The sequence below is a fragment of the Helicoverpa zea genome, chromosome 8 (genome assembly GCF_022581195.2).
Source record: "Helicoverpa zea isolate HzStark_Cry1AcR chromosome 8, ilHelZeax1.1, whole genome shotgun sequence".
NCBI classification, from domain to species: domain Eukaryota; kingdom Metazoa; phylum Arthropoda; class Insecta; order Lepidoptera; family Noctuidae; genus Helicoverpa; species Helicoverpa zea.
In genome coordinates, this window is record NC_061459.1 from 1,694,136 (window position 1) to 1,707,361 (window position 13,226).

The following is a 13,226-nucleotide window of genomic DNA, read 5'->3' on the forward strand; positions in this document are numbered from 1 at the left end:
CATTTGAAAGAGGTAAACTACCGAATTATTCTATCAATTTAGTTTGCATAAAGTATTTTACCTACCTAGCTATACATCTGCCTAACCTTTTGATAACAATTTAATATTGGGGTCGGCTTCCAGTCTCACCGAATGTAGCTTGAGTTTTACACGGAGTAACTGTCCCGACTCTAACATTGAAAATTTGTTGGGAAAAAGCTAGGCCGATAGTTATGATGAGATGACCTTGACTAGGTAATATTGCCAGAGGCTACACTACATAAGTTTATTTCAAATTGAATCTGCCTCGATTTCTGACCTGCTTAGATTAATTTTAAAGTAACTTTCTAAACATTTGACAGGCCTAAATATAATTTAAATTTTCATTCTGTTTGGTCAACAAATAATGATGAAGTTTTAATGGAATTGGACAATTTTTGATTGGTCCCACTGGTCTTATAAATTTTAACTTATATAAAAGTTAATCTACTGTTGGATAATTTCGACAAACGTAAATAAACAAAGTACCAAATAAATTAAACATTTAAAACAATTTCTAGATATACAGAATAAAATTGTTGGCTATTAATTGAAAGCTAAATTCGTTATATTGACAGGTAAAATGAATTTTGAATTAAATGTTAACACATAAATGAAATAATTAATTATCGTGTTTACAGCTATGTAAACAGTTAATACTATAATCGTGTGCATTAAATTGAGAATTATGACATCAATTTTAATATTGAGATTTCATAAATATTGTGTAGATAATAATATTTTACCAATAAATTCCTATTTAGTCGGAAGTTAATGTATTGTAACATTTTATGTTAATATATTAATTGTGTATTTTAGCAGAACTTAATTACTTATATTCACTTTTTTATAATGGAGATTTTGATGAGTGTAGTGTGTTTAGCAGTCCGTACCTATAGTTCGGCCATTCAGAGAATGCGTTCCTGACACGTCGCGATTGAACTGACGACGTAACTACATTCATTGATTATTGATATAATAATGTTGTTTTAATGCTCCTCAATTGTTAAAACGGTAAACAACCAGCAAAAATATTTTTATCGTAACTGCAACGCCATTGCAAAGTTACGTCGTCAGTTCAATCGCGACGTGTCAGGAACGCATTCTCTGAATGGCCGAACTATATCTATCTATGAATTGACCATCGAGAGAGTTTGACATTGTCATTTCTGATAAAATACTCACATTACGAGACCGATTGAGCAGTTGTAATATTAATAAACTTCAATTGAGCCTATATTGATAGTCGTGGTTTAATCTTCTCATTGGGTTACATTGTGCTCTCATTAAAATGTCATTGGTTACGTTTAAGGGTTAGTAGATTTCAGTAATGAGACCATCTATTCAATGTTTGAGTTTGAATGGGGCAATGAAGGTATTTATTTGTAATTTTCAATTGAAACATTGATTAGGAATAAGCTATAAAAACTGTAGGTACCTATTAATCATCTTTATTATCAACTAGCTATAACCCGTGGTTTTACCCGTATTTCTAAGGAACTACTTCTCGTGTCCGACTAAAAAGAGACTATGTAATTTCTCAGGCTCTAGACTAGGTTCTGTTTGATTGCGTATATCCTAAGTCTGAAGGTTACAAGTCAAACTTCTAAGCAGAAAGTCGTTAGGTGTTGGTCCAAAGTGCTATTGGATTATTTTTGGGTAATATAGTAGTAGAACTTGTAGAACGAGCTCCTTTTTGTCGATAGGCCTTTCAAGTGTCTTACTGTAATACTTATTCTCAGCGTGGTGAAAACAAGTACTTAAGTCTATCTATAAAGTTTTATAACTCTTGTTCACACAATCTTTATAAAGGCCTCGATAACCGTAAGGGAATATTGTGACCATCTTGCTTAACGAACTGTTACTCTATAAAATTTAATAAGACCATAAAAGGATAGTATTTCCCATTTTCGAGATGTAATAACAATATTTTCAGGCCAAAACAATGTCGTTTTTACATGATGTATCTTTTTCAGCCTTAACAGCGTTGACACAATCATTTTTCAGTGCGTTCATACTAGCGGATTTTATGCATGGTTTTTCTAAGCGGTTCGAACGATGAAATGCACAACAGCGGGACAGGCTTTAAGTCACTCGAAATGCGCTTAAGAAAACTGAGCGAAAAATCCGCTATTGTAAAAGTATTATAAAACCTCTTGTATGCAGGATAGTGTTTTGTTTCTCTTTTTTCCATCGCCACTACAAGCTAACTTCTTCAGTTATTTAGAGACAACTATATTCGTTGATAAGAGTGACCCTTCAGACAAAGCGTTTGTACCTGTTTGTTCAAAGACGAGTAAAACAATACAGATAACCCATTACCATTGAAAGGATCGCATGTTAAGTAAAGATAAAGCCTTAGGGGTTGATGATCAGAATACAATACTTGCGTGCTCTTCCACAAGAGCCCTGGAATTTAATTTGTATTTGCAATGAGTTTCAATGAACGCAGGCAGTAATTTATCTTTTATTTGGTTCAGTTGCGTAACGGAATATTGTTGTTGATTTGTAAATTACTGTAATTTTTTATACTAATATTATATAGCTAGAAAGTTTACATATTCGTATGTTGAAAACACATAAGTCAGAAACCACTTTTATGTTTGGAAAAAAAGACCTTCAGAGCCAGATATAGCCCATCGAGGAAAGTTAGTCCCTTTTACAAACTACAACATTAAATAGGTACGTAGGAAATATTTCCAACAATTGGAAATACTAAACATTAGGTAATGAAGTTCAGTTCTGTAGTCAAATATTGTCGTTTAAATACCTAGTGGTTACAATATCGTACTGTTTAAGCTTTCTACTACATTTATGTTTAACGTTTCCTCGAAGTATATGTAGTCATTTATCACATTGACTATACTGTTGATAGTTCTCATAACTCTAGTGTTTATTTATGTACATACTTATGTGTCATAATTTGTGGTTCCCATTAATCTATTATTAGATTTGCTAGCAATGAAAATAACAAGGTGTCCAGGATAGGGTGAAATGGAAGAAGAGGATATGGAAAGCGGTATCCATCATGATTCAGGACTAATGTTAAGAAGCAGAAGAATATTGTTAGAGTACAATTCCACGGAAATTGATCCGGCACATTTGTTCGTGACCCCACAGCACCAGGTGTGATAAGAAATATCAACGACAGGAAGCAGCATTTACAAAAATATCCCACACCGTGCTCACCAAAACGGATTCCTAGCGTGGCGAGTATGGACAAATCCCCCCAGATTGGGGGAGGCCTTTGTCCAGAAGCTGGACATTTTCGGCTCAATAATTGATTTTCCTTATTATATTGTACTTACTATTTAAATGGTCAATATTTAACAGTAAACATAATAAATGTACTGCCATTAAATTGGTTTCCATCTACAAAGGCAAGCTTAACTCCAAATTGAGTATATTCTGAGAATAACCCTTTGAGTGATGCAGCGAGATAAAATGCTAATGAAGAAATCCCGTACGCAATTACTGTTACAACGAATATATTAATATTGTACTGAGAAATATAGTGAAATAAGTAAAACTGGCTTCTTGGTTGAAAAATCTTTATCCGAGTGTTAAATGAATGTATATAGAGGTATAGGTAATTAGTTTTGCTGGGGCTTCTTCGCCACTTCTTCCAAGCAATGACAAAGGGAAATAGTGAAGGGTAGGAGCTGTATAGTGTTTGTTAGTAGTTCATTGAAAGTTTATTTTGATACGCTACCAGCCAGGTACCAGAATTCAGAAAGTTGTAACGTTTCACTACAATTCATGCCTACACAGATTTATGAGCGATCGAACTATCGGCATAATTAAAGTTTGCGGCAGCTGTGGGTGCCGCGTGAACGAGTATCACTCTTACGGACTAAAACCCACCATGTTCCTTCTTGATCCCTTTATGTAGCAGGGCTGCGGTAACTCTTTCAAACATTCCCGCAACTGGAATATACTCTTTTAGGAATGAAAAGTCAAAAGTCAAGCTTGCATTAACTTAACAAGAACAAAAGGTGAATTGGTGTCACCGTATTCGTGCTCCAAACAGAAGGTTTGTATTTGTTTTTATTGTACTGAAAAACTACAAACTGTTCGTGGATACACGCGATTTCCAGTTTTAAAACCTTAAGTATTTTTGGTTGCTGTTTTAAGGATTTGTGACTGGTGTTTTTGAGGTCATAAATTGGACTTTGTTTTTATTAACTTACTATGTGTAACTGTGAGCCTTGGGTGAGGCCTTTGTCTAGTAGTGAACGTCTTTCGACTGAACTGACTTGTAAAATGTTAAAACAATTGTATTATTTTCTCCAGGTAGAAAAAAAAATCTTCGGAAAGCTTTTGAAACCGGGGGAATCGACTAGTATTGCAATAAATCATAATGTCAAAAATAGTAAGAACAAAAGTAGGTTCCAAATTGTGTAAATAATTTTTTTATCGATTCAAGGTAAGCACGAAGGTTTCTCATCAAAATGCGATGAAAACAAAAACAGCAAAATAAAAATAGACCGTTTTTGTTGCAGAATAATTAAAAAAAATCTAGAACATTATTTACACAAATTATCACTTTTCGAACGTCAAAAACAAAAGACATCCAACGAAACGCCCACTCTTCACCACTTCCTGCGTGTTTTTGCTGGGAAGAAGAAGTGGCGCAACAAACTCCCCAGCAAATAAAATGGGCACTCAAACTGTTATGTAAAAGATTTAAAAGTGGTATTACAAAAATTATGTGTGTTTAAAACAGTGTTTATCTCTATTTGTTACAAAACAAATTAAATCTAATATTCAATTTAATTTTTCCCCATTATTATTTTTGTAATTATGCATTAAATAATAATATGTAGATTTAATTTGTGTATGTTTGTGGAAGCCGACCTCAACATAATTGGGAAAGAAGGTTCGGAGGATGGATGATTTTATATGCAATATATTTGTAGGATAATAGGAATATTTTGTATGTAATAAAATACATAGTATCTATGAATACAACTAAAGTATTTTTATTCCAAAAGAGCCTAGACGTTATTTAATTTTAGACAAAGTATTAGGCGTGTTTAATTTTAACATTACTCGTTACACTGTCTGTTAAACTCTTTTGTAATATCACTGTAAATGAAAAAACTAAGCTTACATAAAGTCTAAATATAGGTACTTGTTTGTTCTAAGTACGTACTTTAGCGAGTCTAGACTTGATTTAATTGTTAGAAAGAACTACACAATGTACTGACATAAAGAGAATGGCTTCTACTAATGTAGTGTTTTCAAGGCATTTGTATTAGATTATAGACGGGATTAACTTCATGAGATAAACTAATAAGAGAGAAAATCCTGATAAAAAGGTCGCTATTTGCTGTTGCTCTGTCTTGTTCTCACGTTTTTTGTAAGCTTTGTTTTATTTTTGTCCCTATCGTAATGACTGTAAAAGATGCTCAAATAATAGTCCGGACTCACCAATTTAACGTGCTTTCCGATACATGGATGAATTCGCCATGACAAGATGGTCACCTATCCACGGACCAACCGCGCCAAGCGTTGCTTAACTTTACAATTAACCCGTGTAAGTTAACTTTGCTGGGTACATATTGGGTAGGTACTTATAGACCCATTTGACCCAAGACACCTCACATTCCTTAAAAATAACTTACCATGAAACAGCGTTTTTGTGGTATTTCCTTAGGAACTTGCCCTATTGGGAGATAAGACGATTAAGTGGATGATGGGGCAGTTACTCCCGGAAAAAACTATTAACCTTGACCGCTATAATAAACGGCAGTTCAAGGTCATGAGGATCGTTATAGGATTATGTGATGGGTCATATGATATTAGGATTATATCATAGTAATAAAGATTGAGCAAATAAGTATTATTTAATATCCGTCTGCTAGCTGTTTTATGGGGACACTGACACATGTCAGGGTTTTGAAATTAATTAGTACGCAGATTTGTACAAAGAAAGCTGCAGCTGAATCCGGTTAGACTGGAAGCCGACTCCAACATGATTGGGAAAAAGGCTCGGAGAGTGTATTTGTACAAAGAAAGGTTCAATGACAATTATACATTCTAACATAATCTTTAAAAAAATTAAATAATAAAAAACAGAGGTACTACCTAATAGTTCTGCGTATATCTTTGTCAATTCGTTATAAATTTTTTTGTAATAAATATTTTGTGACATCAGTAGTACCTACTTTTTGGTGAGAAAATATGAGACATTTAAACACAAATTTTGTATGAACGAGTTCATTCAAAATTATCTCTTTAACGTCCAAGAGCCGACTTCAAAAATAAGACGCTCTCCTATTTGAGAAGTCGTATATCTTAGTTGGTTTAGTATGGTTTTTTATTATAACATTTTGTTATCATTCTTCTGTGACTTAATAATTAACATCCGTATCTTTATCACCATCACATGCACCAACTTTGTCTCCATCATTTGTATAACACTTCACATCTTTTGTTCTTCTCAGAAGCTATTGGTTCATATCATTAGACCGTACATACGAGTATCTATTTACGTGAATCATTACCAGTCTTGCAAGCACGTGCTAAATTATAATCACGAAGACGGAACAACACGGTCCCGTAAATCAAGAGTCCCCTTGAAGTCATATTAGGCTGATCGCATGCTTTTCCTTCCCGGACACGGACAACTAGGTCTAACTGGAAACGCAATTGACCACCTGTTTCTTTGTGAGACAGTTATTGAAATTAAAATTGTTTTAACTCTTTGTTGGCTCGCTATGTTTTCTGAACCTTTGAGAGTTACAGTTTCAACATTGTACGAGATATTATTTACACCAAGTTTTCCTTTTCAACTATTGTGTGTATGTTGTCAGTTTCGAAAATGTTTTGTTTCTTTAAGATTGTTAAAGTTTTGGGGTCTTCATTTTACATTCCCTAATTTTTTGGCTAGGTAAAATCCTATCATCAATTTGATTACGATTGTGAATGTCTTTAAAATTAGTGTCAAACTCAAGTTTACAGGTACAACCTTAACATAATTTCCACCCGATATCTGCAAGGTCACAAATGTCTCTTCAGTTACGACAAAACTATAAAGCAAATAAATTATGACTACGTTTTGTATAGCATTCACTTTATTTGTATTTCCGTTGAACTGTGTCTAGACATGATAATCTAGCTTTATTGATTTCACGTAATTTTCAGTTTTTCGTGATGGCTGTGACCGAGCAATATTTTTCTGCGCTAAGTTTTACAGTCTTGGAATTTGTATGTAGATGATATTCTCAGAGCAACGAAAAGGATTGTAGAGACAGTAGAATTTTATAGAAAATCGAAATAAAAATCAAAAAGTCATTTAAGATAGCCCCCATAACGCCCGCCCTTCACCACTTCCTATGTATTTTTGCTGGGAAGAAGAAGTGGTGGAACAAACTCCCCAGCAACACAATTCTGTCTGTATGGTTTGAAGAACCGTGAACAGAAAGATAGCCTGAACCCAACAGAAGAAAAAATAAGGGCGATAATGATGAATTAATGGATAGGGCAATTAAAGAGTTACATACAGAAATGTAAATACATATAGTTGTCAACATACAAATTAAGTACCCAGTTGGTATGCCAGAAGATTAAAACGATATAGTTGAAGGAAAACGTGAGGAAACCCACACGGTTATGATAGCATCTAACGTGTTTAATGCTTGGAGTACGGAAATCGCTTGCGTCATTTGTCATAGTGGACTTGAGTTGCGATGCTATGCGAATGTAAGGATTACCTAGAGTAATATAGAGTTATGTAGTTCATGTAGTGTAGTATTTGTTCATGAATGCGAAGATCTGTAGGAACGGGTCATGTTTTGTTCATCAGTGAAGAAATTTTCGAGAAACAAACTTTTAATAAATTAGATCATGTAGAACGACAGCCTAATTGTGATGAAAATGGTGCATGCAAAGATCTTTATGAAACAGGTCATGCTTTAAATCATCATGATTCATGATTCAAGGAGAGAAACATAATTTTAATCAATTAAAAATATGGGTAGGACGATAGCTTGGTGATTAAAATGGTCGTCTAGACAACCTTTGAACGGACTGGAAGGACACATGCTTGAATGTGGCATTATTTGAAGGTTAGGTTTGTTAATTTATTTTTGTATATTTTACGTGGATACATTATAGTTATTAATAGTATTTTCTGGTAAACTTAAACTATGTAAGTAGGAGAAATGTACAAAAATATTACTACAAACGTCAATGAAAAGTAGCCAAATATTTATTCGATGTTTCATAATTATACCTAAGAATTTTAGTCATTGTAAACTAAGTTCTAATTATAACAAAATTCAAACAGGTCTGAAAATAACCACAAAAATATGCCTAATTAACAAACAGAGCCTGCAACACATCAAAAAATAAAATATTTCAATCTAAAATTCCGGGAACATGAGTTTCACGATCAATTAGTTGCGTACGCGCCGAGACTCTCATTAAGGTACATCCTCATTTCATTGTGTACAGACGCTAGACATAACGTTTGTCATTTCAAATACCGGGTTGAATACGTAATTGTAACGGGAAGATCTTTGAGCCTTCGTCAATGATGAATCAGAGAAGTCGGGGTGGCTTGGTGAGTAAATAACCATCCTCTCAAGTATGGGTTCGATTCCATACTTTCTAAGTATATCTTGGATGCCAATGACTGAATAAAAGCCAAAGGAATACATCTCGAAGAAACCTGGACTAAAATCTGGAACCACCGACCCACATTGAGCAAACGTGGTGATTAACACTGAATCCTTCTCTATGTGAGAGGAGGCCTGTGCCCAGCAGTGGGACGATAAAAAGGCTGATGATGATGATGAGACAGGTTTGAGCTGATTTTGGCTAGCTAAAGTTAATTTGTGGTACAGATTCATCATCAGGATAAGACATAAGATTTGATACATGTTACATAATAATTATAGGATTTAAATTAAACTCTGTTTTTAATAAAAAAACGGTCAAGCTAAAGAATATAGGTAAACGACTTTCTCAAAGGAATATTGAACATTTCCCTAAATCTTCTGTAGAGTGCCCAGAGGGAACAAAAGTTCCGTAATTATTTTAGAGAACAATTTAATATTATTCGGAGCATTACCGAAGATTAATTATTTTAATTAGTTCCAGATATTGTAGCTACATTTTCTAGAATTCCCTCAAAGCAAATACGAATTTCATTTGTCAAAACTAGTACTTCTAATGAATTTGTATGGCCTATCTATGTGTTTGTTTAGGAATTATTTTGCATGATTATATAAATTTTGGAATAATTCTGTCGTATTTATTAGGTAAAGGCATTTAAATAGGTATTCAATAAATGTTTTGTTTTATTAATAAACTAAACAGTTCGAATATAATGTTTGATGTTAATCTGTACTTTTATACTAAACAGCAAATATTTGTATAAGTATTTGTTTGCAAAATTCTTATACTGTAGGTAATTAGGTAATAAGATTATAGGTACTGCAAACCTCTCCTACCTCTTTATGCTATGCCCTATCGGGTCCATATTGTTTTTAATATATTGTTTAAACTTTATAAAAATACCACCTGTATAACAAATGGAACGCAAATAAAGAATTGAGTATTGAGAAGGAAGGCTACACTCTTCCAGAGTAACTGGGTTATGGGTTACACATATATCATCCCGGTACGGGCTATAGTTTCTACATGACGCGGGTAAAATCGATTAATTAAGGCTATAATTTCATGTGTGATTGAAATGTATTTCGTAACATTAATAAAAAAATTAAAAGACTATAACTTCCATTAGGTATAAGTATTTTTTGTAAAAAAATATATGCTTCATTTTGAACGGATATAATCATGATTTTATTTGTGTACCCTAGAAATGGTATCAGCTATTTTTAAACCTACAGGAAAACACAAATGGAAGCTATAAAATGTATATTTTTTGAGGTACTTAGTAGTACAAAATACTTTGTTTTAAAATAATGTCTTTGACCTTTGTTAGATAACTTATAAGATCGAGTTGAAATGCAGTAACCGTTCGTTGACTTTCCTCAGAAAAGACAATGAAAACGGATAATTGCCAAAGTTTACAAAGATTTCCGTCTTTTAAACCCAATTTTGGACCTCCAAAGTTTAACTGGTAAAGCAACCGTTTTATGCCGTTGGTTAAAAGTTAAAAGATTATCATCATACTGTAGAAAGTTTTGGAAATTTTGTTTACCATGAAAAGGCCTTAACATGTTTTTATTTTCGTTTAAAATCAACCTTTTGCAACTTTTTTCATTTCATAGATTTAGACTTTTACGAAAAAATAATATGAAAGTTTGATTTAAATTAACAACTTGACGCCTTGCTTTAACTTGCTTAACACATGTATCACACACGGCTAACAGTAAAACTAGTCAATAATATTGACTGAAAAGAACAGCACAAGTTCAAAACCTTGAAAACTCATTGCACATTCCAAAGAGGTTTGAATCCATTCACAAATCAAATCACAAAAGAGTTCCCATATTCCCAATTCCTTATTTTGAAAAAAGAACTCACCATCACAACAATAGCATGGAACGAACAATCCATAACACAACACAACACCACACTTTGGTTGCCACTTTATTTACACCGTAAGCCAGTCGGTTCGACCCACGACGTACTTTAGGACTGAAAACTTGGTGCAAAAGCGGTTCGCGTGTTAGCCCACTGGCAACCCACAGCAGACCAGTTGCACATAACATTTGAATAAAGAATTACGGATATTTGAACCCGGAATTTGATTGGTATTTTTTTATTATAATTTTTTGATTGGTTGATTTGAATTTAGAATGATTGGTGTTAGTAAGTGATATTATTTGTGGCGTATTATGTGTTTGTTGATGTTCTGTTGCTATGGTAACGGCAGGAGTTGTACGTTTGGTTTGAGATGTCGAAATGTTTTGAGAAAATATGTTCCTTATTGTTTTCTTCGTTTGTGTGTTTCTTATTATTAAATGGTTTTTATACTAAGTTTGATATAATATTTATTCACTACGTCAGAATTGGTTATAACAAATATAAGAAGTTTCATTTTATTTCGCCATTGAAAGTTGGATACTACAAAAATATTGACATTAGAAAATGGAATTGTATTTTTTATTAAAGAAACTAGTAGTACAATTTGGACGCTGTTGGCATCTCAAATTGAAATTATTACAACTTTTCGACCTATTCTATTCAGTTGTCTTGTAATTTAATTTAATGAACTGTGATAAATAAGTTCTTTACTATTGTAATAAATAATGCATGTTATATTTCACAGCCTAATTTTAAGTAGGTACTGAGATAATCAGAATCAATATACGTGCTGTACTTGAGGTCAACACGATTATCAAAAAAAAAATGAAGCAAGAGATTCGTTATAGCCTTTATGTCGTCCTCTCACACGGAGAAGGATTGAGCGTTCCTTATCCGTGTGAACCAAGGTATACTTCTGCATAAGCAGCAATTAAAAGCAGCCCCAATTAAAAATATGTTACAAAAAATTATACTCGCGACGTCGCCGCCTCGGCCGCTTGCTCGCGACATTGACCTTAGTTATTCACTGGAATGCCCACTACGTTAAAAGGACACCCAAATATTTTATTTGAAAAAAAAACAAAATACTCCAACCCCAATTAAAAAAGTTAGTACAAAAAATGTTGAGCACTCCGCCACGAATGGCGGTGTATCAGTAATATGACATTTGAGTGCGGCACTCGCGACGTCGCCGCATCGGCCGCTTGCTCGCGACATTGACCGGCCCGCGACCTTGGGGATTCACTGGAATGCCCACTACGTAGGAAGGACTGGCTCTGTATGTGGGGTGGTTTGTGGTAACAACTGAAAAGGGTTGCATTTTTGTTTTGTTTGATTATGTCCCTTTTACGTGGTAAACAACAAAAAGTAAATAGATAAATAAATCTGTTTTTGAAGAGTTTTTTTATGTATTTCAGACATTGTTTCAGTTAATAAATTTTGCTTATTTAAATTGACCCAGATTTATGGCTTTTGAGTGTACGAACAAATTCTCCACAATAAAGGCATTTTAATATTTAAATTAAAATGGAAATAAAATACTTACAATTAACACAACTTTAGGGTCAAAGGTTCAGTTGGACAAAAAAAAAAAACGAAACTTACTTTATAAAAAACTTCTCAACAATGTTGCCAACCCTTTAATATCATAAAAATATGTCGCGCACATTTTATTTTCCTAATTTGCTACATAGTTCGCATAACGCCGAGCCCTTATAATAATTTTTCATAGCTGAGGGCATTGAACCTTTTATTTTATGACACAAAGGAACGAAAAACTTTATTCCAGCTGTCAAACTATTTGATATTTGTTAAATTAGTTTCTTCGGAACGTGCGGAAATGTGTACCTGGAACTTATAATAATGTTTTGAAACTAAAAGTCTTTACCAATTTTCAGATGATCCCTCGCTGAGGAACAAAATACGTTTTGTTTGTTATTGAGTTATCATGTAGTTCAATGAATATAGTTATTTCCTGTTGTTAGTCCATAGATTAACTGCATTTTCTTATAACATCACAGAATCTATCCCTGAAAGTTAGTAATGCTTTCAGTTTTCTCAGGGAATAGAGCTTTCTGTCATACACGTGTTCATTTATACAAATATCATTAGAGTGAATAACTTTGAGGTTTCCCACTGTGACCAATATTTGGTCGCTTTTAGAAATTAGCTTCATCCTCCTGCCCTTATCCCAATTTTATTTGGGGTCGGCGCAGCATGTTTTCTCCTTTCATACTCTTCTATCTGCCGTCATCTCACAAGTAACATTCTTTCTTACCATATCTACTTTCACACAATCCATCCATCGTTTTTTTGGTCTTCCTCTTCCACTATATCCGTCCACATTCATACTCATAATCTTTCTCACTACATGATTCTTATTCCTCCGCATTACGTGCCTATACCATGACAGCCGGTTTCCACGCAGTTTTTCTGATACCGGCGCTACTTTCAAACTTCCTCTTATATACTCATTCCTCACTCTATCCATTCGCGTAACGCCACACATACCTCTTAACATTCTCATCTCTGCTGCATGCAATTGTCTTTCATTCGTCGCTTTTGTGGGCCAGCATTCTGATCCATAGAAGACAGCAGGTCTGACCATACTCTTGTAAATTTTCCCCTTAAGTTTAAGGGGAATACGAGGGTCACAAGTTGTTCCCGTTACCTGCCGCCATTTCATCCATCCTGCGTTAATTCTG

General features: G+C 33.9%; 1 protein-coding gene across 9 annotated transcripts in view; it reads right to left on the reverse strand.

The window, feature by feature from the left end:
* The window catches only part of LOC124632735 (glycine receptor subunit alpha-4), a 52,997-nt gene extending 42,336 nt beyond the window's left edge, over positions 1-10,661 (reverse strand). For all 9 annotated transcript variants that reach the window (XM_047167694.1, XM_047167693.1, XM_047167692.1 and 6 more), the window contains exon 1: positions 10,519-10,661. The gene's annotated coding sequence lies outside the window, so the exon portion shown is untranslated. The remainder of the gene's footprint in view (positions 1-10,518) is intronic.
* Positions 10,662-13,226: the final 2,565 nt, after the last annotated feature.